The sequence below is a fragment of the Lactuca virosa genome, chromosome 1, assembly GCF_052849685.1.
Source record: "Lactuca virosa cultivar CGN04683 chromosome 1, Lactuca_virosa_CGN04683_v6, whole genome shotgun sequence".
NCBI classification, from domain to species: Eukaryota; Viridiplantae; Streptophyta; class Magnoliopsida; order Asterales; family Asteraceae; genus Lactuca; species Lactuca virosa.
This window is the reverse complement of record NC_136426.1, coordinates 269,809,752-269,837,442: the sequence shown is the minus strand read 5'-3', so window position 1 is coordinate 269,837,442 and position 27,691 is coordinate 269,809,752. Positions and strand designations below refer to the sequence as shown.

The following is a 27,691-nucleotide window of genomic DNA, read 5'->3' as shown; positions in this document are numbered from 1 at the left end:
AAACCTTCCAGAATAAAGGCCTTGGACGAAATTAGATGGGCTCCCACTCTCAATTTCGTCCACCCCTTAATTCCAAAGGATTCTCAGACCAAATCAACTATCACACAATTGACAGTTCCAGTCCCCTTTATTTAATTAATCCCTTTTAGCCACAAAATTAATTCTCAATTAATTCTTGTCTAATATTATTTAAACTATATGATTTCTATTTTAATATATTATTCATATAACATATTAATAAATCATAATAACCTCTTTGTTCATAAATCATCCTATTATGTTGCTTTGGTGAAGGCAACCCAAAAGGACCATGCACAACCGGGTCAAGTACTTACCAAATATAGTTACGGGCTTAGACACTAATCCAACAACTTCCAACTGTCCCTGAGCAACCAATCTTTGGTAAACCTTAGATTGTCCTTGACAATTGCATAATCACTTTAATCATATCCAATTCTAGTACTTTTTCCCTCTTAATTTCGTAGGCATTTGGAAAAATTTAGAACAGATGAATATTATAGCACATGCAATCGATCCTATATCCGAAGCATATGGGACACGATTCATGACGTCTCACATAAAGACATGATACTAGAACGGTATTTTGCTATAATATTTCTATTTCTATTTTCCATGTTCTCATAATTCAGATTATGAAAAGGGATGTCGTACTCATAATCGAATTTTAGAACGCAAATAATGTTCCCATATATAGAATTTCCTTATGTTGAACCATTCCAACATAACATTCATATATATATTTGACTAAATTTGATTAAAATCTCACGATCTAAGCTTTTAGATTTGAAATGAAGTATAATTTTCTCTCCCTTAATTATAGCAAAACAACTTTTCCCAATTGAAACTTTTATTTTCTATAATTAACATTGCTAACTTGCAACACTTATTATAATTATCATACTCCCACTTGCATGATGATTATTAGCATAACACTTATGCTCCCACTAGCTTTGACATGTATTCAAAAATCAACTGGACTTCTAGAAATCAATACTTTATTGACTTTCTTACCAAAGTTCAGATTTCTGATACGAGATGCTTTGATAAAACTTTATCAAAATCATACACATTTCCATAGATCCCTCACATGTGTGTCTAAACAATTTCCAGAACTATGAAAATGAATGTCGTAATCATAGTCTCAATTGTTTAGACCTTTGTCATTTCTCACAAATACATGTTAGTGTGCCGATTAACCACACACGCTCCACTAACGAATTTGAGAATGCAAATATCACGATTGCTATCTACTTAAAATCTACATAGCGAAAGCGTTTCCTCACCATCATTTTCATGAATCGGAGAGAAACCTTATGACACTTAGATTTTATGGCGTATGTGCTCCTATCCATGTGAATTTGTCAAAACCATAATCACAAGACAAGGTTAGTGACAAATCCAAACTGATATGGACTGAACTTGTGCACCCTTAACTTCTTGCCACCTGGTGGCACAAGGGCATGTCATTGCTTCCAAGTTGTTATGCAAACGATTGAGAACTCTCAGAACTCATATGCAAAGCCAATTTTAACTAGAATGGGCACAGAAATAGGAATATGTCAACACGATAGGTTATGAACCTCAAGTCGTGTGCTAGTGATAAACTACAGGTTTTATTCTTGATTAAACTCTTTCAAGATCTTTTAGACTCCCACTGTCCTCTTAACATGTAAGACTCTCTTGTCAAGACCCATTCCTTGACAAAATATTCAAGAGATAGTACGGATTCTTATCAAGACAAACACTTCACACAATTGGCCTAAGTTGTTCTCTAATTTATCCAAAATATCACAATTTACCAATTTCAAATGTACAAGATTAGGACACATTTTACTCTTACATTTGACAAATGTTAATAAAACTTCTTTAAGATGTGTCACTCAAATTACAATCTTGGACTATGACTTTAAGACTTGTTTTGGAACGAAGTATGTATCACCTTTTTGATTTAACCATTTCAATAATTCATGACTCCTCTTATTAGCCATAAGAATGCACTAAGATGTCCCTAGAGGATGAATTGTGATATGGTCTCACAATCATTAAGATGATAAAAAAACATGATACTAAAGTACTCTCCCATCTTTCAGATTTGAGAAACTTTTATCTTTCTGCCAAATTTGATTCTACTCATTCGTTCTGCCATACATCGAAACTTTTCCAATGCTTCAGAATTATACTTAAACTTGTAAGTAAAACAATATTTACTAAACTTTAGTAAATCATGACGAATAGTCTTATCGATCTTTTGTGGTGGACTTGACCAGTGCACAAGAATGTGTACTCGATCCCTTTGTCCTTCACTTGACTCACATATACATGTGAACAAGGAATTAGTCTTAATTTTCCAAAGATGAAAATTCTCATTCAACATACAACTTGAATGATTCCAAGTTTCGGTCCAATTGAAAACATGGGTGATGAGAATCTTTCCTTATTTGGTAAATTTAGACACTACCACAAATGAAAAAATCAAATTCATATTTCCATTATTGCTAGAAACATACAAACATCAATTTTCCATAAATGCCATTGCAAGGAGATATAAAATAAAACAAAATTTTATTTATTTATTAAAAAAATGCGGAAAAACTATTTCCTTATAATGCAAGTTTAAATGAAAACTATGCTATTACATATTTCCTAGCAATCTATCAAAACTCCTAAGAAGTAGCTCAAGAATCCGATCTTCGAACCATGCGATTGAAATCCATCTTCGCGATCAGATTCAACATACTCTTCCATTAAGTTTCCTTCCCTTTGCTTGATCCTGCCAAAAATCAAAATGTAACCGTGTCACATTTTGTATTAAGAATCATCAATTAGGAACTTAACAGAGTTAGATAGTGGACTTACCTGATGCAGAGTCAAACTTTTTGATTCTTCCTTCTCTCAGATCCTTCAAGTAGTTAGGGCAACTTCGCTTCCAATGTCCTTTCTCTCGACAGTAAAGACATACAGACTTATCCTTTTTATTTACCTTTTCGTCAACCGGGTTGACCAAGGTTGATCCCTTCCCATTAGGAAGAGAAAGCTTTTCTGGACTTCCAATGTTACCATTATCAATGTCCATGGAAGTTTGACAAATAGACCTTCCACCAGTATTTGCTTGACCATTGTGCCAAATCATTGCTGATTCAGTAGCAACAAGCAAATAAGAAAGATTTATTAGGGTCATGTCGTGATCTGTCATATAGTAGTCTTTAACGAACTCACTATATGACTCAGGAAATGACTGAAGAACCCAGTCAATAGCCAACTTCCTTAGAACAACGACACCCAACATTCTCAACCTGTCAATGTGTGACTTCATTCCTAAGACATGAGTGGACACCGGCCTTCCATCTATATATTTCAATGCTAGTAGGGCTTGAGTGACCTTGAACTTTTCAAGTCTTTGAGCTTGTGGATCAGGGAAAATAAAGGGAGGAGGTAGAGGTAGAGAAGTATGATTTCCATGAGATATGGGAAGATCATAGTTGTCTAAACCAGACATCTACAATGGGAGAAATTCAAGTTACTTGATTTAAAGTCCTTAATATAACACCTTCTCTCAGATCCTTCAGGTAGTTAGGGCATCTACAATGGGCGAAAGACGATTCACCAATTTCCACCATGAAAAACGAAGTAATTTAATAGGTTTTAATTGGATTTGAAACTCCTAGATCTTTTGAGATTCATTGAACTTTTCAATGGCATGTTTAAATCTCGATTGTGCCCTCTCAAGTTTTATGATTGGGATGTCGAGGATCAAAAAACAAAGTGTGAATAACCATGCAAATATACTAGGTAACCTTAATATTTATCACTTAATCGATGTGTTGGTTAACCACACGCGCCCCACCGATCCTATGATAAACATTAAGTTAACCATTGCCTACCTTGTTAAATCCAGGTTAGTGTGCCGGTTAACCACACATGCTCCACTATCGATTTAAGCAAAGTGCAAAGTGTAATTTCATGGGTTAGCACCAAATTCACATTTTCCTAAAGTAACTAAGATTGGGAATTTATAAAAGGTTTAGTTACTTTATACTTATCAATATACTTATAATGAAGGGAGAATTAGAGTCATGTCAAACCCGTTCGGCTAACGACCCTCGACCAGTCAAGGAAGCGGTGGGTGAGAGTGGACACCCATTAAGCTACCATTTTATAGGCAGCAACCTTATACCCCCCTTATAGACCGGCTTTGTGAATGAGGCCTACTAACGGTAAGACTGACTTTGTTCTTATACATATATATAACTATTAATTATTAATATTATAATAGTATAAGGGTTGAATTTTAACTTTTAAAATTCTAAGGGTTTAACTTGGAATTAAAGTATTCATGAGGGGAAACTTTACAAATTCCAAAACTTAAGGGCAAGTTTTGAACTATTCAAAAACTTTTGGATTTTCATAACTTATGAGTTTTAATTAAGGTTTTAAAAACATTAATGAAGAGACTCTTGAATATCCATAACTTGAGGACAAGTTATGGAGTGCATGAGACAAAAGACTCTTCAATTGAGTAACCTATTAATTTTAATGGATCTTTAAAAGAAATGACTTTTTGTAATCCATAAATTAAGGACAAATTATTGACTCCATTAAAAAACATTTAGATTAAGAATTAACTAACAACCAATTTGCAAATAATTCCTATGATCTACCAAAACTCATAAGTGTGTGAACAATCATATCAACAATTTCAAGAATCATATAAAAACATATAAAACTTGAAATTTTGATAATAAACTTGAAATTGGTTTACCATAATCATTACCACATCAAAAAATAGGTTTTATAAGTCCAAAACAGTTTAACGTAATGATTCTAGACAAATTCCAGCCTTAAAACACGAAAATTTGCAAACTGGAAGACCAACTCGTCGAGTTCTATAAGGAACTCATCGAGTTCATGCTTTAACACATGAACTCGTTGAGTTTTTGGCCAGAACTCGTCGAGTTTTCAGTCTGGGCAGATTCTTGGTTTTAAAAAATAAGTTGCATCAAGTATAATTGAAAACAAGCCTAAGCTCTGATACCACTGATGGGTTTTGAGCATTCTAACACTCCTATGGTGTACATGCAACCCTATAGTCCTTGGATCTATGTTTTCTCTATTATACATGCAAATATTCTATATGCCAAGGTTTTATCCTAACTAGCGTAATATGAAGTATATACAATACAAGTATCTAGTAGAATGACAAACTTTTGATGAAGCTTGAAGTCTTGAACCATTAAGACCCTAGTGCCTCAAGTGTTGCACCTCAAATGGTTCACACAACACCAAGAACCCTTGGAATAACTAGAGAATAAGGATACTTAGGTTCACAGTTATGAAATCGGTTTGCCCTCTTTGTGTACACACACTAGTGCATAGCACTCATTATATGAACCATATACCTCTTTATATATTATGGATGATTAGGGTTACATTCATGTAAACCCTAATACCCATGACCTTTCATTTCCATAGGATCCATGGGTTAAACACTCCATGGACTATCCATGAAAGCTTATCCTAACCTAAAGGAACTTGGCCCACCATATATATATATATATATATATATATATATATATATATATATATATATATATATATATATATATATATGTATATATATATATATATATATATATATATAAGAGTCCATATTTAATTACTTCCTTTTGATCACTAGATTAATTCTAAATTAATTCTTGATCAATACTAATTAAATTATATGATTTCATATTAATATATTAGAACTGATAATATATTAATATAAATCGCTAGTATCCTTTTTTCTCATTTTGTCTATCCAATTGTTCTGATGCCATGCAACCCAAATGGACCATGCCAAATCGGGTCAAGTACATACCAATTATAGTTATGGACTTAGACACTAATCCAACACAAAATTCTTTATTTGTGTAAAAGAACTTTTCCTTAATCCGCCGTCAGATGAAATTCTTCCAATCCATAACACAAACCCTCATATCTTCTCTCACTTCAAAACTTCAGAAGTACCCATGGAAGGGGTACCACGCCTTTCTAGCCTACCCAATAGTCAATAGCCTTGAACCAAAAAACACCAGAGGAGTCTCAGAAGTTAGTAACCACCCGTAGTATACCTAATAGATCTCCGAGGAAGACCACTTGTACCGCAGCACAAGTTCTACAATAGAGTATAAGAAGTCATTAGGTTAATCTATCGCTGCTAAGTGTATACACAAGAGTGGCATATAATTTACACTCAACAAGACTTAGGATGTGTGATTCGCCCTATTTCCTGTTCTTTGTCTGGTTCTCGACTTGGGGCAAAGCCACCCAATCGAATGTTTTGTCGATGAAAATTATATACGACTCGTATACACGAGGTGATGATGGATGAGCCAAGTATGAGTCTTATCATGAAGTTCAGAGCAAAAGCCCGCAGACTTACTACAACAACCGGAGATACCTGAGTGGAAATGGTAACGGATTACAATGGACTTCATAATCAAGTTACCCAAGGCAACGGGTGGACTTGATGCCATTTTAGGTGATCGTCGACAGATTAGCCAAATCCGGGCACTTCCTACAATTTTAAAGAAACAGGCAAAATAGAGAAGTTAACTAGAACGTGTGTACGAGAGATTAGTTAGACTGCATGGTGTTCCAATATATGTTATCTCCGTTAGAGATAATAGAATCATCTCCCAGTTGAGGCAGTCACTTCGTAAATCTTTAGGAACAAGGCTAGTCATGATGCATAGCCTACCAACCTTAAACCAGCAGACAGAATGAGAGAACGATTCAAGCAATTGAAGTCATGCTGAGAGCATATGTGATCGACTTTGGTAAAGCATGGGATACCCATTTACCAACTAGTTGAGTCCTTTATCATGCTAGCATTTAAATTTGCTCCATTCGAAACCTTCCATGGTCACAAGTGCAAATCCTCTCTGCACTGGACTAAAGTAGGTGACACGCAACTAGCTAGAGACCCAATTTGCAGACAGCACCTTCTCTGGTTCAGAAATCGTATGAGAAACTACCAAGAAGACAGTACAAATCCAGGAGCGACGTGAAGCTCGCAGGGTCAGACAGAAAAACTACGTCTTCGATAAGGGAAAACCCTTGGAATTCCAGGTTGGAGACCTCGTCATGTGAAGGCCTCACCCCGGAAGGGTATGATATGCTTCAGAAAGCGTGGAATACTAAATCCAAGGTACATAAGATCATTTGAGATTCTCATTAGAGTTGATCCAGTAGCTTATATACCCCAACTACCTCAAGAATCCAATAACATACACCCTACTTTCCACGTGTTTATCTTTAAAACTGGTTGTCCGACGAGACTCTTGTTGTCCCACTCGATTAGATCGAGATAAGTGAGGACCCAATTTCACTTAGGGTTGTGAGGATCATCTGAAACATAAGTATCTACATCTTTTCCCTTCGTGCATGTGTATACCTTAGACTTGATTTTGGGACGAGATTCCCTCTAGCGGGGGGATGATGTGACAACCCGAAATTTTATTCTCGTGAAGTCAAATACATCAACTTAAGGTCAAACTTACTTCTTTAATTATCTTAATATAGTTAGAGTAATGATCTATAAGTGTTTGAACCTTGCATTCAAAAATGTAGTGTATCTACATTGGAAAGTCCCTTAGGAATTGAGAACCTTCGCATGGCCATAAACCCTTCGGAGCCGTGAATGACTTTGGAACTGTGAACCTCGTGCGATCCGTAAACTCTTCACCACCTTCAGCCGTGAACCGAGGCCATGAACCCCTCGGCCGCAAACGAACCCTCGGCAGTGAACCTTTCTCTGTCGTAAACACTTCGGGCCCCACATTTTTCCCTATATATATATATATATATATATATATATATATATATATATATATATATATATATATATATATATATATATATATATATATATATATATATACGTTTAAGCCATTATGTCTTCAATCCTCATCTTCCAACCATGAACCCTCCAATTCTCTCTCAAGTATCATATTCAAGAAACCCCTTTTCTTCCCTTAAACACCTCTTTTCTTTTGTATCATCTTGGAATACAACAAAGGGGCCTTCAACCACTTGCTAAAACACCAAAAACTTTAAGTGTTCTTCATGTTCTTGGGCCGTGAACCACTCATAGGGCCGCGAACCGTTCTTATTAGGCCGTGGACATTCAACTTGGGCCGTGAACACCATTTCCTGGCCGTGAACTCCATTTCAGCCTCCTAACTTACTTCTAACACTCATTTGGTGAGTTACTCTTGCACCGTAGGTTGATTTCCTATCACCTTTGTGGTCATAATCACTAATATCATGCCTATATGTATCATTATAAGCTATTTAGGACTCATTAGTACTCCGGAACTTCACTCGTAGGAGTAACAGTCTTATTCCAGTCATCAATCGAATCACTCACATAAGGTGAGTTCATACCCCTATAATCAACCTTTTAAATGATTTTAAATGCTTTTTAAGGGGGGGGGGGGGGGGGGGGGAGAATACTAGTTGAACACAATTAAATTGTGTTAATATTTACCCGTGATATCAATCATATAAAATTTTTTCTTATGCTTTTAAATATTGTGTTAACAATAAAAGATTACCAAATACGTCCAAAATAACTTAAAGTCATGTAGAATTTTTTTAAACACTGTTAAACTCTTTAATACTGTTAAGCACTTTTAATATTGTTAAACTCTTTTAAAATGTTTTATAAACTCTTTTATCTTATAATTGTCAAAATCATGTTTATATATATAGGTATATAAATAAGACTTAAAGGACTTAGGACTAATGAGTTGCCATATTTCCTTTTCCTTGCTATATATATATATATATATATATATATATATATATATATATATATATATATATATATATATATATATATATATATATATATATATATATAATTAAGAAGGAAACAACCTTCAGACAAATAACACCACCTTAAGCCTACATCCAAGCAAGGAAAAGGAAATATGGCAACTCATTAGTCCTAAGTCCTTTAAGTCTTATTTATATACCTATATATATAAACATGATTTTGACAATTATGAAAATTAAGTATGTATAGACACTAGATATATATATTATGTATATGTATGTAGATATAAAAGTTCTTCCAATCAGTTCAATACCTTTGGGTAGCAAAGGTATACAAACATGATCTGTCATTCAAACAACAGTACTAGTAAACTATAATAGGTATAGCTTAGAGGATTACTACTCACTATTCCTAGAACAATGAAACATACAAGAGTCAGTTCATACATGAGTCAGTTCAAACATACTATAACGAGAAACAGAAAGAACATACTATAACGAGAAACAGAAAGAACATACTATAATGAGAAATAGGGAGGAACATACTATACACTAGAACAGAGAAAACATACTATACACTAGAACAGAGAGAACATACTATACAAATACAAGAACAATATAACACTAATGTGAGCCACTACTTCATGGCATGGCAATATACTGCTGTGTCACGTTTTGTAACCAGAGTCTCCTGGAGGGAGAGCGTGAATTTTTGTATAGATCTATACGGGATTAACCATCCTACACCTTGCTGCTAGCTACAGTGGGACCTGCAGGTCTACGGGTGACGAATGTCATACCATTTCGACGTCTTTGATCATCGTGTTTTACTAGTAAGTCAAGTATGGTTATAATCTCATCACATTTTACCTTAATTAAACAATTGGTTTAAGGTAGTTAGTACAATGGTAGTTATTATATACAATACTACAGTACATTGTCATTTTCCCATTACATTCATATTGTGATCTTCTCACATAAACGGTAATGTAAACTATTTTTTGAATGATAGTCATACTTGGGAAAAACACTCACTTTTACAAAAGAACAAACTTACAGAACAGTCGGGTCTTGGTAGAAGACTACATTTCATTATAAGTAGAAAATATAGGATTTTCTAGGAGATACAAACATTTACATAAAAACAACTTACAAACATTTACATCAAACATTCACACACACTTTCATCAAACTTATACAAACATTTGACACTAAAATACTTATGAACTCACCAGCTTAAATGCTGATCTACTCTTTCAAAATAACTTGTATTCTCAGGACACCAGTAGACAGGTACATTGGACCTGGTTTTGAGAAGACGGAGCACATTCGAGACTCGTCTTTTATTTTGATTCATATTTTGGTGTCTTTCAAACTATACATAGAGAACACTTGTATTAAATTATACTCTTATGCATTGATATGATACTGTACATGACGTCCTCCGCCCCCGAACGTTTCCGCCATTCTGGTTTGGGGGTGTGACACAAGACGCCCCCTGCAACTGATCGAATAAATCATCAATTCTCGGTAGTGGATAACGGTTCTTGACCGTCAGCTTGTTCAACTCCCGGTAATCGATGCACATTCGGGGTGAACCATCCTTTTTCTTGACAAAAAGGATCGGAACTCCCCACGGTGAACTACGCGGTCAAATAAAACCCTTCCCCAGTAGCTCCTGGAGCTGCGAGGATAACTCCTGCATCTCGGGAAGCACAAGGCGATAAGGTGCCTTGGCAATAGGCGCCGCACCCAAAATCAAATCGATCTAGAACTCCACCCACCTCTTGGAAGGTACACCCGACAATTCCTCGGGGAAAACATCCGGGAACTCGCACACTATCATAACCTCGGAGATAGAACTCGGCCTCTCAGCGGCAACTCTCGTATCCATCACATAAGCTAAAAAGCCCATGCATCCCTGCTGTAGACTCTGTCTCGCCCTGGCGGCGGAGTAGAAAGCTGATCCAGATCTGGTCCCCTCGCCATACACAGTAAGTACTCCCTCACTAGGGTCTCGTATGGTGACCAACTGATGCTCACAGTCAATCATAGCTCCAAACCGGCTCAACCAATCCATGCCCACTATGACACATACATCACCCATCGCTATCGGCACCAGATCTATAGGGAACTCAACACCGAAAATATCTAACACACATCGTCAAAACACATCAGTGGCAAAAACCGCATGCTCGTCAGCTATAGAAACCCTTAGAGGTCGACTCAATGCCTTGCGTCTAACACTAATGTGTCGAATAAAGGATAAGGACACGAAGGATCGACTCGCACCCGATTCAAATAACACTAAAGTAGACACACAACTCACAAGAAAAGTACCTATATACAACACAATATAAGCATAAACAAATCTCAAAATAACAGGAATAAGAAAATACGTATCGGCCACGACATCAGGTGTTGCGGGGACCTCCTCCGCTGTCAGCTGGAATGCTCTCCCACTAGCTCTAGGGGTCTCGGCCTTCGCCGGCCGGCTATCAGTAGTATGCAAGGCAGTGGGAGCGAAAGCCTGAACTGATCTCTAAGTAAGCTGAGGACACTCAGCCTTTCGGTGCCCCGTCTGGTTGCAATGAAAACGGAGCGGAATCCCTTGGGGCAGTCCTTCGTCATATACCCCTCCTTGCCACATTTGTAGCAAATCCCCGCTCGACAAGACCCCTCGTGGCTCTTTCCGCACTTGCCACAAGTGCGACCCTTATGGCCTCCCGCTCTCGCATCAGCGGGCTTAGCCCACTTTGTCGCAGGGTGCGACTGTACTGGTCTCCAGTCTCTCCCCTGAGACTTTCCCTCCTCCCTAGCTTGTAAATGTAGCTCAATCTCGTTCTGCCTTGCATTGGTCTGAAGTTCAGCCAATGTATGCTATGACGAGTTCGCCACGAACTCCCGTATATCCCTCCTCAGTATGCTCAGGTATCGGCTCACACGTGCCTGCTCAGTAGACACGTGCTCATGGAAAAACATCGCCCTCTCATGGAACATCCTCGTGATCTCGGTCACAGTTTTTGTCTTCTGCTTGAGAGAGAGAAACTCCTGGGCTAACCGTTCCTTCTCCACCCGGGGAACATACTCATCTCGGAACAACCATGTAAACCTCTCCCAGGTCACTACAGCATGATCTGCAGGAGTAAAGCTGGTAGTCACAAACTTCCACCAGTCCTTCGCTCCCAAGCGAAGCTGGTTCAGTGTTAACCGAAGCCTCAGGTGCTCTGGGCATGAACACGTGTAGAAAAACCCCTCAATGTCGGAGATCCATCTCATAGCAGCAATCAAATCCTGAGTCCCATCAAACTCTGATGGCTTCGTGTTGCTGAACTCCCGTAGCAACAACGAGTCACCTCTCTGTGGTCTAAAAGCAGCTACGACTGTGGTGGCTGCAGCAGCAGCCTCAGTAACAGCAGCATAACGCTCATCGAATGTCTCAATCAACGTGGTTTTAATAGACCCGAACATCTCTGGTATGGCCTCTCTGATAGCTGCGACCACCTCATCATGAATGATCTTGTGGATCTCCTCATCACTGGCACCACTTCTCCCGGGGTTGTGGCGTGTACTCACCATAATGTCTCTGAAACACAACACGAAAAATCGTCAGAGACTCGCTCGAGCATACTCACACTCGATTTCCCGTCCCTACATGCTTCTTAGTATCCTAAGGATTCTTACTTGGGTCGCATACAAATCCGGTGATTTTAGTAGTACAGGCCCAATACTACCTTCCACACCAACCTGTAGTCACCCCAAGTCCTCCTCCCAGGATCCTAATTCACAAGTACTCTATTTCTCGCGAATATCAAACTACTCTCTTAGTATACTCCTCCTATGCTCATCTAGGTATCTCTCCTAGATTATCCCTCGTCTTAAATTCTTTCTAAAAGATTCCTGCTAGATACTCCTACTCAACATATACTCAGGGCAAATAATAGATAGAAACATCTCCTAGGCTAAGTCATCACAAATCAGGCAACTCTAGCCCTAAAATATGAAATACCTTGCCTATCCTCTAGCATGCATTCCTAACATCTCATAATATAAACAAATAACGGTATTTTGGGAAATCACCGTTCGGGCTCTAGCTGATTGTACACACTCCTCCATCTCCTTTTTCTCTTAAAAACTCTTACTCATATTAGAAAAATCATTTCACCTTGAAATTTTTTCTCAAATCCTTAGTTTGAGTTCAGACATACCCGAAGGTACATCCGAATCCCTCAAACCATGGCTCTGATACCAACTTGTAACACCATAAATTTTCAAAACAAAATTTTCATTTTAAATTCACATAATTCTCATCAACACATTTCACAAAAACCCCAAAGTGTGAAATTATCAAAAACACAAATCCATAATTGTTTGAATAAAAATCCAGGATCCTCAAAAACATAACTCCATCTCGTGTGTACAATCAAACCAGCGCCTTCCCGCGATCCTGAGAAGTACCTGAAACACATATCACATAACACGGTAAGCATGAAGCTTAGTGACTTCCCCAAAATACCACACACATCTCATTAGTCTCTCATGACTGTATCTCGATAAAGACCCTCCGATCAATATGTCTCAGTGGAGACTCTCCGGTCCCACAACTTGGGTTGGACCCTCCGGTCCTAACTCAATAAAGCTCAGAATAATACACAACATAAATCACAAAGACATAATGCATGATATCACAATACTCAATAATAGTATACAAGACCCTCTGGTCACACAAGTTACCACTCGTGGTAAGTATAGAGAGAAGACTCACCTCGTAAGTAAGCAAATAAACCTCGCACCCCTTGAACGGTCTAATCCTCGCCTACACGTCATAATCATCTCTAATTAACACTTATAACCTCAACTCAAATAATTTAAGCAAACCTCTTTCTCTGACACTTGGAAAGGGTAAAAGACTATATTACCCTTCCATGGTCTCCATAATCCATGTCTTGACCAAACCCTAAAAGTCAACATAAGTCAACACTCAAGTCAACAGTCCAGGTTGACTCAACTCATCGAGTGCATCTATGCGACTCGTCGAGTTCCTTCGTTTTCTTGAAAATATCGCGAAAGTCCAACTCAACTCGTCGAGTTAACTCATCAACTCGCCGAGTTACAATGTGCCCAGACTCATCGGGGAAACCCTAACCGACTCGTCGAGTCAGTTCACCTACTCGTCGAGTCTCTTCAATCCATACTCTCATTCAAACCATTTTTAGCAGAAATGGTGTCTCATACTCTGGATCTAACCTTCTAAGACTCACTTATCACATAAAGCTGCAAGCTTTACATTCATGCATGACATTTAGGGTTCAAAATGCCAAAAGAAGCTCCATAAAGGGTTTCATGCATGGAGACTGTGACATCCCAGAATTTAGGTCATAAACTGTGAACGGTCAAGTTCACAGTAAACCTCTTTATAATTTGATTCATTGTGTTTTTAGTGCATCTAAAGTAAAATAAATGAGTTATTTGAACTATTATAAGATACCAGATGGCATCTTACTTCCAAATGTGTAATTTGACAAAGAAATCAAACAGCTCAAACGACAACCGTAGGAATGCGTTTGAAAAACTAAAATTTCGTAATAAGCCGTTGGAAGAAATACAAACACTCTAGTCTCGTAGTACGTGCTTCACTGATTCCGAAAATATAAAGAACGTCCAAAACAGAGTTCGTATTCAAAAGTTACGACTATTTTAAGAATCGAAAATTAGTAAAATAGTGATTTCTTAAATGTTGTCAAAACCGTTTCTATCCGTTGAGGGACTTGCACACCTCAAGTGGCTATTCCGAAAGCATTTTTGGACTTAGGCTATAGCGTAATATTTAATTTCATATTTGAAATATTTTTAGTAAAGATATTTAGAAAATTAAGAAATCAGACGTTTTAAGATTTATTAATCGCGAAACTTTAAACGCAAATTTTCGGAGTTCTATTACTCGAAAAATCAATTTGTCTTGATTTTTGAAATCCTAGAATTAAACTCTATCATTCATTATTTTTAGAAAAATATTTAAATATGTTATTTACTCTTGCAAATAACCGAATACAATACATATATGATATATAATTGTATTTATATATGAAAACTTAAATACATGCTTAATCAAATCAATACACACATTACATACAAAAAGGAAACCATTACAATACCAATTATACTAATTATTGTACAAACCTTATTTTACACAAAAACAAACCATTTATACAAACATATTTTATACAAACATACACACAAAACACACAAAACAGCTAATTTTCATTAATTCTTATTGTGAGCTGTCAATCCCTTCTTCCTTGTGCTGCACATCACAATATCACGAATTTCGTGCACAATCTTCTTCAACCCAATACCACACTCTTTCCTATTAACCAAAACCACACATCACTCAATCAAAACCAAACCTGTACAATGTTAAAATTAACACTCAAACAACAGACGATAAAATCAACATACACCCATCGATTTCTGTAAAACAATAAACCCAACTCATCTTTCCCTTCATCAGTGTTCATCAACACACACACACACACAAATGATGAAAAAATAAATCAAGAGGAGTACCTGTTAGCCACCATCGATCCATCTTTTGAAATGGTTGCTTCTACTCATCTTCTTCCCGATTTCTAATCGACCACAGCAGCCCCGATTGTGCCCCTCGTTCCCTCCCTGTCAAATGAAGCAAACCAAACACATTCATTTTGATTTTTGATGTTTTCTTTTCCCAGTAAACTCAAACACCCAAACATCCCATTATCCATTGATACTAGTCGACGCAAACAATGAAGAAGAAGAAGAACCCGAGACTTCTGTCCCGTCCGTTACCTGCAATCGCCGGAGGAGGTTGTCCCTCCCCGTCTTGCCCGTCGAGAAAACCCACCGATCCCCCTCCATCTCTTTAGACTCGTTTCCTTTCCCCCTTCGCACCCAACAACCAGACGAGAAGAAGAAGCCTCGCCGACTCCACCATTTCCTCCGTCACGTCGGCCTCATCAAACCCTCAAGACAAACCCCTCGTCGCCGATCATTCCATCTCCCTTGCGAGATGACGACCGCCATCAGGTCTCACAGTCGCTACACTTTTCCACTGTCGGTCATTGCTTCGCCATCGGATCTTCCCCTTGGTCTCTTTGCTGCCGACGACGGGAGAGGAATGAAGGCTCGCCGTGAATTGATCCCTTTCCCCCCACTGATTCTTCGTTCCTTGAGGTTTGCCCGATTGAATGAAACACAGGGTAAGAGCCCTGATCTTTTTGTAAATGGATCCACTTATGCGGATCGTACTTGGAGCCCCGATAAACAAATGGGTTTTGATTTTGACCCAGTCAAACGTCAAAGATAAATCAAACTTGTATTTAACTTAAACAGAAATGGTCCCTCCCCCAGAAAAACCTAATAAACTAAGTCCTAAAACCCTAAATAGGTTTCAAAAACACATATTTAACCCCTGTTTTGAGAATAATTCTCAATATCAGTCCCTGAAGTATGATTTTGGCAAACCAATTACCTTTTTATGCGAAAAACCTAGTTTATAAAAATATTATTATTTAACAATTTACTATATTGTTACGAATAAACTAGTATAAGTTTTCGTATACGTATTATGGTTATTTTATTGTGAAATAACCATTTCACACAACAAATACTACATGATACAAAGTTTTATGATTTTTATATTATAACAAGTACGTTATGAAATTGTGTAGTATTTCAATGGTTCAAGATATTACTATACATGTATATTTATATGTTTATATGAATAAAGTTTATACATGTACATATGTTCATTAATTTGAAACATTCATTTTTAGTCTTATATGATATGCATACTACCAATTTAAAGGATTCCAAAGTTTTAAGACTTCTATACATGAATACTTTTATGCATAAGGCTTTACACACATATACAAGTTTAAAGTATTTAAAAGTTTCAAAGACTTTTATACATGAATACTTTTATGCATGAGGCTTTACACACTAATAAAAGACCATTATATTGAACTACATTTCTCTATAAAAGGGAGTACTTTATACATTTATAAATACGACAACCATACTCGGCTTTTACGAATGCTATACTATGAAATTCATTATGCATGGCACTTAATTTAATTAAGTTAGGGCTGAGAGTTATTCACAACTTTTCGTTAATGGTTTTTGAGTGAGACACTACTATTCATTAGCTGAGTTTAATTACTTAGCCTGCCCCACACTGTTATAATCGTTAATCTTCGGAGCGAGGTACATATGTATAGATCTATATGGGGTTGACAACCCCACCTGCGGTTGCTAGCTACAACCATCGACTGATCAATCGTAGCAGGTGATATGTGTCTACGATCGTTACTACGACGTCCAATGAAGCGTCGTAGGGAGGGGTACTTTTCGTCCATAACTCAATTATAGAACTTACTAAAAACATTAACACGAATCTCTCTCTTTCTCTTACTACAACCATAGGCTTGGTTGCCTTCAAGTACATTTTTAAGTATGAAAATTACTTATACAAAGCATTCATTTTGACTTTTAAGAAGTCACTACAAGTACATTTTAAGTATGGAAATTACTTATACAAAACATTCATTTTGACTTTCAATAAGTCATTACAAGTACATTTTTAAGTATGTAAGTTACTTATACAAAGCATTCATTTTGACTTTCAAGGAGTTATTACAAGTACATGTGTAGACACTAGTATTAATTTTCATACTTAAAAATGTACTATAATTATCTTAAGTAGTATGTCTATTCACTATCTCTTTTATCCATATTCCCGCTTAGATAACATGGCTGAATTCAATCTCCCCGGCAACTCGTACTTTCCCAACGAAGGAAATAGTGGATGGCTCGATGCAGAGCCAGAAGAGAATCATGCAATTCCATTGGATGACTACTTCGCAGAAGACTTCCCGGAGGATTGTGACTCGATCCAGAAGTCAATGATCTACCCTTAGAGTCTCCAATCCCAAATCCTAACCCTCGTCCGACTTTTCAAGGCCCGGCGCCTCTATGGGCTGAGAACTTGGACAGGAGGAGTCGTGAGCAGGGTCAACCTTTACCATACAACGGAGACTGAAGCTTCTACAACATAAGCGAGGGAGGATCTGCAGACAGAGTTCTTCCCATTTTGTTTCGTCGTGTGGTTCGCAATGTTGAGCTTGGAACGACAGCCATTGAACAAACAATCGAACTAGATGCGGATACAAACGCCAACACTGATCGTATTGACAATCTGGAAGTGGCTCATAGGAGAGCTATGAGAGACAATGAGGCTTTGCAGCAAGAGCTAGCTGTAACTCGAGCCGAAGTCATAGAACTCCGAGCACGCCAGACAGTGTATGAACGACACCTCCTTGATGTGGAGCGTCAGCTGGCTGAATTGAGGGTTCATCGGAGGGGTGTCCGTCGCCAGTAGGAGATGCTCTGCTCATCCTTTCTTTTGGTTTAAGGAATAGTCTTATTATCTATGTTGTATGTAGCACTTTTCCCTGTAAATATTCCTGTACTACAAGTACTGTTGATAGGTCTCTATGCTGTCAAAATTTTCTTGTTATGGTTTGATGTAAGACCTACTTCTAGGTCATTTTTCCCGAGCTCGTTACATCTATAATTCCAATATTATTGAGAAACATCTAGTCTTTTGGGAAATCTTTATCTAAGTGCTTTCATCCTTCTACAGTTAGATCTCTTTTTCAATCATACTCTCATCTATTTTGTTGGGCTATGGCGACTTAGTCCATGGACCACTCTCATTTTACTCACAATTAATTCTTACTATCATCTTCATCTTTGGAAACATTTAGTTGAAAGATGCCTCCACGCCGATCACCGAGATACAATCGACCGATAACTCCTACTCAACCACCACCACCACCTCCTCCACAATACAATCCGGCAGCTATCCAAGCTGCAGTGGCTGCGGCTGTTTTGGCAGCCTTAGCTCAATTTAGTGCTAGTGGTACTAGCGGAAGTGGAGTCCACTACCTTCGATAGTGCCAAGCGACTGGCACATCAGCTCATTGATCATGGAGTCCGCACCCCGACAACGACAACAACCCTAGCCATCTCAGAACCATCCAAAGCCGCTGACAACAAGCGGAAGTTCTGGGATAACAAGAAGAACAAGGCGGCACAGAACTCTGCCAAAAAGCAGCAGGTTGTGGTTGTTTATGCTGTGATAACACCTACTGCTACTGCGTCGATGAAGCAGTATGCTGGGAGATTGCCCAAGTGCAACAAATGCAGCTTCCACCACAATTTACTCTGCCGGGAAATGCAGTGCACTAACTGCAACAAGAAAGGCCACATTGCCTATTTCTGCAAGTCTCCGGCAAGGCCAATCAACCAAGTCCCCGACATTGGTGTGGGCCAGGCTTGCTGTGGATGTGGCGAGGTGGGTCACTACAAAAGAAACTGCCCGAAGGCAGGGAACGCGGGCAGAGTAGGAAGAGTTCTGGCTATAGGCCACGAGGAAGCAATAGCCGACCCTAAAGTGGTCACTGGTACGTCTCTCCTCGATAACTCTTATGCATGCATACTGTTTGATAGTGGAGCGAAGAGAAGTTTCGTGAACCAGAAATTTGCTCACTTACTTAAACAAAAACTACGTGCACTGAAAGAACCATTCACTGTAGAAATGGCTAACGGAAAACATAAAGAAAATCCCAGAAGTACGCGACTTTCCTAACATCTTTCTAGAAGAACTACTAGGATTACCACCACAGCGTCAAGTCGAGTTCAGAATCGACTTAGTTCCAGGGGCTACCCCAGTAGCCAGATCGCGCTATCGTCTAGCACCAGCTGAGATGCAGGAGCTATCCGGTCAACTTAACGAACTTCTCAGCAAGGGCTTCATTAGACCAAGCTTCTCACCCTGGGGAGCACCGGTCTTGTTCGTGAAGAAGAAAGACGGATTGTTTCGTATGTGCATCGATGACAGAGAACTGAACAAGCTTACCGTCAAGAATCGTTACCCTCTACCTCGCATAGACGATTTGTTCGACAAACTGCAAGGGGCGAATTTCTTTTCAAATATAGATCTGAGATCTGGGTATCACCAGTTATGTGTGTTAGAGGAGGACGTGTGACAACCCAAAAGTTCTATCTTGTACAGCCATTCAATTCAATCAAAGTTAGACTCGTTTCTGCTATCTTTTAGCATTGTTTAGGGTCTGTTTGAGTGTTCTAAGCCTAGTGCATTCAAGGTTTGGGTTTAGGGATGAGTTAACTTAAGTTCATAGTGTTACATTCGGGCCAAACACTCCTTCAAGAGGAGTGTACGGACGTACACATGGGTGTACGGCCGTACACCCAAGGTGGCCGAAAACTCATGCCCATATATGAGTTATGCCTTCATTTCTATTCATTTCTTACGCTTCCAAGTCAAGAAAAGTCAATTCTCTCTCAACTATGATCAAGTTTTTCACCTTGATCTTCAAAAATGTAAGCATTCCTTCCATTGATTAGTTGATACATGGCTTTAACTAGTGAAGATCCATGTTTTCGTCCATGAATTTTCCTCTTTTGGTTAGATCTTCAAGTTTTCTTCACTTTCACCAAGAACACCTACTTGTTATTGGGTCGTGAGCTCCTTAGGAGCCTTCAAAAGTGTGACTTTCTCTTCTATCTTCTAGTTAAGATTGAGAATCACTTGATTTCTAGAATTAAATCATCATCTAATGCATGAACTTCAAGGGTGTACAACCGTACACACCTCATATGGCCGTAAACCCTTGTTAACTGCATGTTTTGGCCTCAAATTCACCTCATGTTCCAGCATAGGATCATGAACACTTAATGGATTCTACATAGGGCCATAAAAAACACTTTTTGCATACTTCTTCCATGAGTGTACGGTCGTACACACCTTGACCGTACACCCATGTGGTCGTACACACAATGGCCGTACACACCTTGGCCGTACACACTCTTATGTGGCCTTAAACCCCTTTGATGCAATCATATGTGATTGTAACACTTCAATATAAGTGTTTCCTGGTCCCTAAGGTGGTTTCCTATCATGATAGGTTGTATATACACTAATTATATACATATATGTGTCATTATATGCTTAATAGGATCCGTTTGTGCTCGAGTCTTCACTTGACACTTAACATCCTATATCGAACTTACATTCGTATCACTCAGTACAGGTTAGTTCATACCCCTTAAATTATCTTTTAAATGATTTAAATGCTTTTATGGGGGGGGGGGGGGGTACAAGTAGAAACATTATAGTTATTATATCAATCACATGTGATTAATAGCTACCAACAAGTGGTTTTCTTATACTACAAAACTGTGTTATCAAACAAACGATTTCAAAACCCTTTTATAAATTGACATCAAGTCATCTATAACCATTCAAATGGTTAAAAGTGCTTTTATGTTTAAAACTCTTTGACATGCTAAACTCTTTATTAAAACTCTTTTAAAATTATATATTGTCAAAATCATGTTTATATAAATATAGTTATATAAGTAAGGTTGAAAGGGCTTAGGACTAATAACTCACTGAATTTCCTATTCCTTGTTTGGTTGTGGACTTAAGGTATCCGGTTGTTTGTCCGAGTGTCGTTTGAATCATAGTTATATATTATGTATATGTGTATAGATATAAAAGTTCTTAGATCAGTTCAACACCTTTGGGTAGCAAAGGTGTACAAACATACTCAGTCACTCAAACAACAATACTAGTAAAGTATAATAGGTATAGTTTAGAGGAACACTACTCACTATTTCTAGTACAATGAAACATACAAGAGTCAGTTCAAACATACTATAATGAGAAACAAAGAGAACATACTATAATGAGAAACAAAGAGAACATACACTACACTATACAAAGAGAACATACAATACACTAGAACAGAGAGAACACTATAAAAATACAAGAACACTATAACATTAATGTGAGCCACTACTTTATGGCATGGCAATATACTGCTGTGTCACATTTTGCAACCAAAGTCTCCTGGAGGGAGAGCGTGAATTTGTGTATAGATCTATACGGGACTGACTATCCTACCCCTTGCTGCTAGCTACAGTGGGACCTGCAGGTCTACGGGTGACGAATGTCATACCATTTCGATGTCTTCGAACATCGTGTTTTAACTAGTCGATCAAGCATGGTTACAACTATATCACATTTTACCTTAACTAATCAATTGATATAAGGTAGTTAGTACAACAGTAGTTACTATATACAATACTACAAGTACATCTTTATTATTTTCCCATTACATTCAAATTGTGATCTTCTCACATAAACGGTAATGTAAACTATATTTTTGGTAAATGATAGTCTGTCTTTGGGAAAACACTCACTTTTACAAAGGAACAAACATACAGAACAGTCGTGTCTTGGTAGAAGACTACATTTCTGATAAAGTAGAAAATATAGGATTTTCCAGGAGATGTAAACAATTACAAACAAACATTTGCAAACAAACATTTACAAACACTTTCATTAAACATATACAACAACTAACACTAAATACTTATGAACTCACCAGCTTAAATGCTGATCTACTATTACAAAATAACTTGTATTCTCAGGTCACCAGTAGACAGGTACACTGGACCAAGTTTTGAGAAGACGGAGCAGATACAAGACTCGCCTTTTATTTTGATTCATATTTTGGTGTCTATCTGTAACATCCGGATTTCCAGGTATGCTATAAAGTTCATTTATCTTGAGTTTTATGGAGGGACTCGGCGAGTAGACGTTCAGACTCGCCGAGTAGGACCGCGAGTTCTTGTCTGGATTAATAACCAGACTCGACGAGTCGATGAGTGGACTCGGCGAGTCCGCGCTGTTAAGTGAAACCCTAAATACCCGGGCCTGTGCCCTATTTAAAGGCCTTTATGGCCTCCATTTGCGGCCAATGCACCCCTAAGAAACCCTAGAGAGCAGAGAGAAAGCTTGTAGTGCAAGAGGAGGGCTAATTCATCATTCTAACTGTAATTTTGCAAGAAAGAAGGAAGGAGGACAAACAAGGAAGATTAAGGAGCTCAGATCTATCACCCATTTGATCAGAAGAGGATGCTAGAGGTACTAATCTGTGCTCAACCTCGTGTCTTTGGTGATCTACATGAATCTAGGGTTTTCTTATGCCTTCTTTGGCTTGGATTCGAAGTATGTGAGGTCCCAAGGTGGAGTTCTTCTTAGATCTGGACCTTAAGAGGTCCAGAGAGTCCTAGCTACCTTGCTTTTTGCTATTCCATTAGAGATATGACCCTTGGTTGCCATTCTAGAGGTTATTTCACCCAAAGAAGCTTTATGGACATTGCATGAGTGTAAAGGTCGGACCTTTACATGATTATAGTGGTTGGGAAGGCCAGATCTATAGGTTAGAGAAGTAGATCTGACCTTAGAAGGTCATTTCAGTGTTGCCATGGATGCAACTCGCCGAGTCCATAATGGGACTCGACAAGTCGAGTCGCGGTTGCCCCGCGATTCGTGACAGGTGTAACCCGTCGAGTGGGACGATGACTCGACGAGCCAAGACAGGCTAGAAGGATTCAGAGAACCCGCATGGACTCGCCGAGTCGCCCATGTGCACTCGACGAGTCGGTCAAAGTTTGACCATTGACTTTCGTTGACCTTAGGGTTCTGGTCAAGACTGATTCAAGAAAGTTCAGGGAAGGGTAGAATGGTCTTCTACCCAATCTGTAGAGATGAGGCTATGAGAGAATATTGATCGGGAATGTTATTTGAATAATAGGAGGAGGGTAGGTCGGGACGTTGAGCACGAGAGTTTATCCGACTTCATTGAGGTGAGTCTTCTCACTATACTGTACCTGGAAGGGTACCTATGTGTGACCGGAAGGTCTTGTATGCTATGAGGTGTATGTACTGTATGCTGATATGTGATATGTATGTGTTATGTATGTCATGAGGTGGACCGGAAGGTCAGGAGTATATGGACCGGAAGGTCAGAGTGATATGGACCGGAAGGTCAAGAGTGATATGGACCGGAAGGTCAGAGTGATATGGACCGGAAGGTCAGGGTGACATGGGCCGGAAGGTCGATACGGGTAGGACCGGAAGGTCTACCAGGGTTATGGGACGGAAGTCCCCTGAGACACAGAGACCGGAAGGTCTTATAGCCTTGAGTGACGTATGTGCGTACATGGTATTTTGGGGAACTCACTAAGCATTTATGCTTACAGTTGTTATGTTATGTGTTTCAGGTACTAGCGAGGATCGCGGGAAGGCGTCGGCATGATCCGTACACACTTATGGAGTTTATCTTTTTGAGATTATGGGACATGTTTTGTTATGACACAGTGGATACATTATGTTTTTGTGATTATTGTGTGATTGAAAGTATGATTTAATAATGAAAAATTGTTTTGAAAATTTACGTTGTTACAAGTTGGTATCAGAGCCTTGGTTTGAGGGATTCGGGTGCATCTTCGGATGAATCTGAACTCAAACTGAGGATTTGAGAAAGTTTTTCATAAAATAAACAATTTTTCTAAGAGAGTAAAAGATTTTGAGAAAGGCAGAAGGAAGCAGTGTGTACGATCAGCCAGCGCCTGAACGGTGATTTCCCAAAATACCCTTACATTATGTGTTATGAGATATGTTATGATATGATATGCATGATAGAGTTGGCTAGGTATTCATATTAGGACTAGAGTGGCCTGATTTTGTGATGCCTTAGCCTAGGAAGGATTTTGATGCTATATGATGCTTGAGAGCGAGTAGGTAGCAGTGAGGAGCTGATGAGAGGTCTACCGAAGGGTAGCCTATGCCAGTGAGATATAGAGTACTTGTGATCTGGGATCCTAGGAGGAGGTCTTGGGGTGAACATTGGTGCGGTGTGGATGGTAGTATAGGGCCTGTACTACTAAAGACACCAGATCAGTGCACAGTCCAAGTAAGAATACTTAGGGTACTAGCGAACAAGTAGGGTTGAGTTATCGAGTGAGAGTATGCTCGAGCGAGTCTCTGATACTATTATGTTATATTTCAGAGACATCATGGTTGGGACACACCATAGACCTGAGATGAGCGGCGTGAGTGACGAGGAGCTTCGTCAGATGATCCACGATGAGATGGCAGCGGCGATTCGAGCCGAGATTCCGCAGATGTTTGGGTCTATCAAGACCACATTGATTGAAACTTTTGATGAGCGGTACGCAACGGTGACTGAGGCTGCTGCTGCTGCAGCTACTGCAGTTGTGGCTGCTGCCAGACCTCAGGGAGGTGACTCGTTGTTGCTTCGAGAGTTAAGCAACACGAAGCCACCAGAGTTTGACGGGACGCAGAATCCGATCGCTGCGATGAGGTGGATTTCTGATATTGAGGGATGCTTCTATACATGTTCATGTCCGGAGCATTTGAGAGTACGGTTCGCGCTGAACCAGCTTCGTTTGGGGGCGAAGGATTGGTGGAAGTTCGTGACGACGAGCTTCACTCTTGCGGAGATTTCAGAGGTGACCTGGGAGAGGTTCACCGCTATGTTCAGAGACGAGTATGTTCCCCCGGTGGAGAGGGAACGGCTGGCACAGGAGTTCTTGACGCTCAAGCAGGGTACTGATTCTGTTACTGTGGTTACCAGGAAGTTCCATGAGAGGGCGATGTTCTGCCCTGAGCAGGTATCTACCGAGCAGGCACGCATGAGCCGATATTTGGGCGTTTGAGGAGGGATATTCGGGAGTTCGTGTCGAACTTGACTTACCGTACATTTGCTGAGCTCCAGGAAAATGCCCGGAAGAGGGAGATTGAGTTGGAGACTCAGGCCATGGAGGAGGCCGAGTCTCAGAGGATGGATCGGCGACCAACACAGTCTCAGCCGGCAGCCAAGCGGGCAAAGTCCGCTGATACAAGATCTGGAGGCGAGAAGGGCTGCACTTGTGGGAAGTGCGGAAAGGGACATGATGGGGTCTGTCGATCAGGTGCTTGCTACAAATGTGGCAAGGAGGGGCATATCGCCAAGGATTGCCCCAAGGGGTTTATGGTTTGCTTTCATTGCAACCAGATTGGCCATCGGAAGGCCGAGTGCCCGCAGTTACATCAGGGATCAGCACAGGGATCTGCACCTGCTGCTAGGGTTACCGAGGTTCGGCCAGCGAAGGCCGAGGCACCGAAGGTTTGTGGGAGAGCTTTCTAGTTGACAGCGGAGGAGGTCCGCGCAACGCCCGATGTTGTGGTCGGTATGTATTCTTTATTTATTTATGCTGAGTTGAAATATTTTGCTTATATTATGATATGCGTAGGTACTTTTCTTGTGAGTTCTGTACCTGCCTTAGTGTTATTTGACTCGGGTGCGAGTCGATCATTTGTGTCGATAGCGTTTAGTCGGCACATCAGTAGCCCACGAGAGGCGTTGATTCGACCTCTACGAGTTTCCATAGCTGACGAGCGAGCGGTGTATGCTACGAATGTGATTCGAGGATGTGTACTCGAGATCTTCGGTGTTGAGGTCCCGATAGATCTGGTCCTGATAGCGATGGGGGACGTGTGTGTCATAGTGGGCATGGATTGGTTTAGCCGATTTAGGGCTGTTATAGACTGCGAGCGACAGTTAGTGAGGATACGAGACCCTAGTGGGGGAGTACTTACGGTGTACGTCGAGGGTACCCGTTCTAGGTCAGCATTTTGTTCAGCTGCTAGAGTGAGGCGGAGTCTACAGCAGGGCTGTAGCGGGTTTGTGGCATATGTGATGGATTCACGAGTGGCCGCCGAGGGGCCAAGTTCGGTTGATGATGTGCCGATAGTGCATGAGTTCCTGGATGTGTTTCCTGAGCAGTTGCCGGGTGTGCCTCCCGAGAGGCAGCTGGAGTTTCGCATCGATTTGATTCCGGGGGCAGCGTCTATCGCAAAGGCGCCTTATCGCCTTGCGCCGCCAGAGATGTAGGAGCTATCCTCGCAGCTTCAGGAGATGCTGGGGAAGGGGTTTATTCGACCGAGTAGCTCGCCATGGGGAGCGCCGATCCTTTTTGTCCATAAAAAGGATGGTTCACACCGGACGTGTATTGATTACCGGGAGTTAAACAAGTTGACGGTCAAGAACCGTTACCCATTACCGAGGATCGACGATTTGTTCGATCAGTTGCAGGGAGCGTCTTGGTTCTCCAAGATTGATCTGAGGTGTGGATATCATCAGATGAGAGTGCGTGATGAGGATATCCAGAAGACGGCGTTCAGGACTCGTTATGGGCATTACGAGTTTATGGTGAAGCCTTTTGGGCTCACCAATGCACCGGCAGCGTTCATGGATCTCATGAACATGGTGTGCAGACCAATGTTGGACCGATCGGTGATCGTGTTCATTGATGATATCCTGGTGCATTCGAGGTCTCGAGAGCAGCATTAGGAGCATTTGAGGGAGATCCTCGGGGTTTTGAGATCGGAGAGGCTGTACGCCAAATTCTCCAAGTGTGACTTCTGGTTGCGAGAGGTCCAGTTCTTGGGGCATCTCGTTAATAAGAATGGGATATTGGTTGATCCGGCCAAGATTGAGGCAGTGATGAGTTGGGAGGTGCCGAGTTCTCCCACCGAGATTAGGAGTTTTCTGGGTTTGGCCGGCTACTATCGGAGGTTTATCAAGGATTTCTCCAAGATCGCCGTGCCTCTCACCAGGTTGACCCGGAAGGGCGTTACTTTTTCGTGGGGTCCGGAGCAACAGACCTCGTTTGAGATACTTCGGCAGAGATTATGTGAAGCCCCGGTGTTAGCCCTCCCGGAAGGGATGGAGGATTTTGTGGTGTATTGTGACGCATCGATATCGGGGTTGGGTGCGGTGCTTATGCAGAGGGGGCATGTGATAGCGTATGCATCGAGGCAGCTGAAGCGTCATGAGACGAGGTATCCCACCCACGATCTGGAGTGGGGGGC

At 40.1% G+C, this 27,691-nt stretch overlaps 2 long non-coding RNA genes across 2 annotated transcripts; one reads left to right on the top strand and one right to left on the bottom strand.

The window, feature by feature from the left end:
• Positions 1 to 14,968: 14,968 nt before the first annotated feature.
• LOC145166605 (uncharacterized) lies at positions 14,969 to 16,067 on the bottom strand. Its single transcript, XR_013740619.1, has 3 exons — positions 15,667 to 16,067; positions 15,406 to 15,510; positions 14,969 to 15,205 (listed from the first exon to the last, which is right to left on the bottom strand). It is a non-coding gene; the product is annotated as an uncharacterized LOC145166605 (long non-coding RNA).
• Positions 16,068 to 16,076: 9 nt separating this feature from the next.
• Positions 16,077 to 18,434, top strand: LOC145166607 (uncharacterized). Its single transcript, XR_013740620.1, has 2 exons — positions 16,077 to 17,219; positions 17,623 to 18,434. It is a non-coding gene; the product is annotated as an uncharacterized LOC145166607 (long non-coding RNA).
• The last annotated feature ends 9,257 nt before the right edge of the window (positions 18,435 to 27,691 follow it).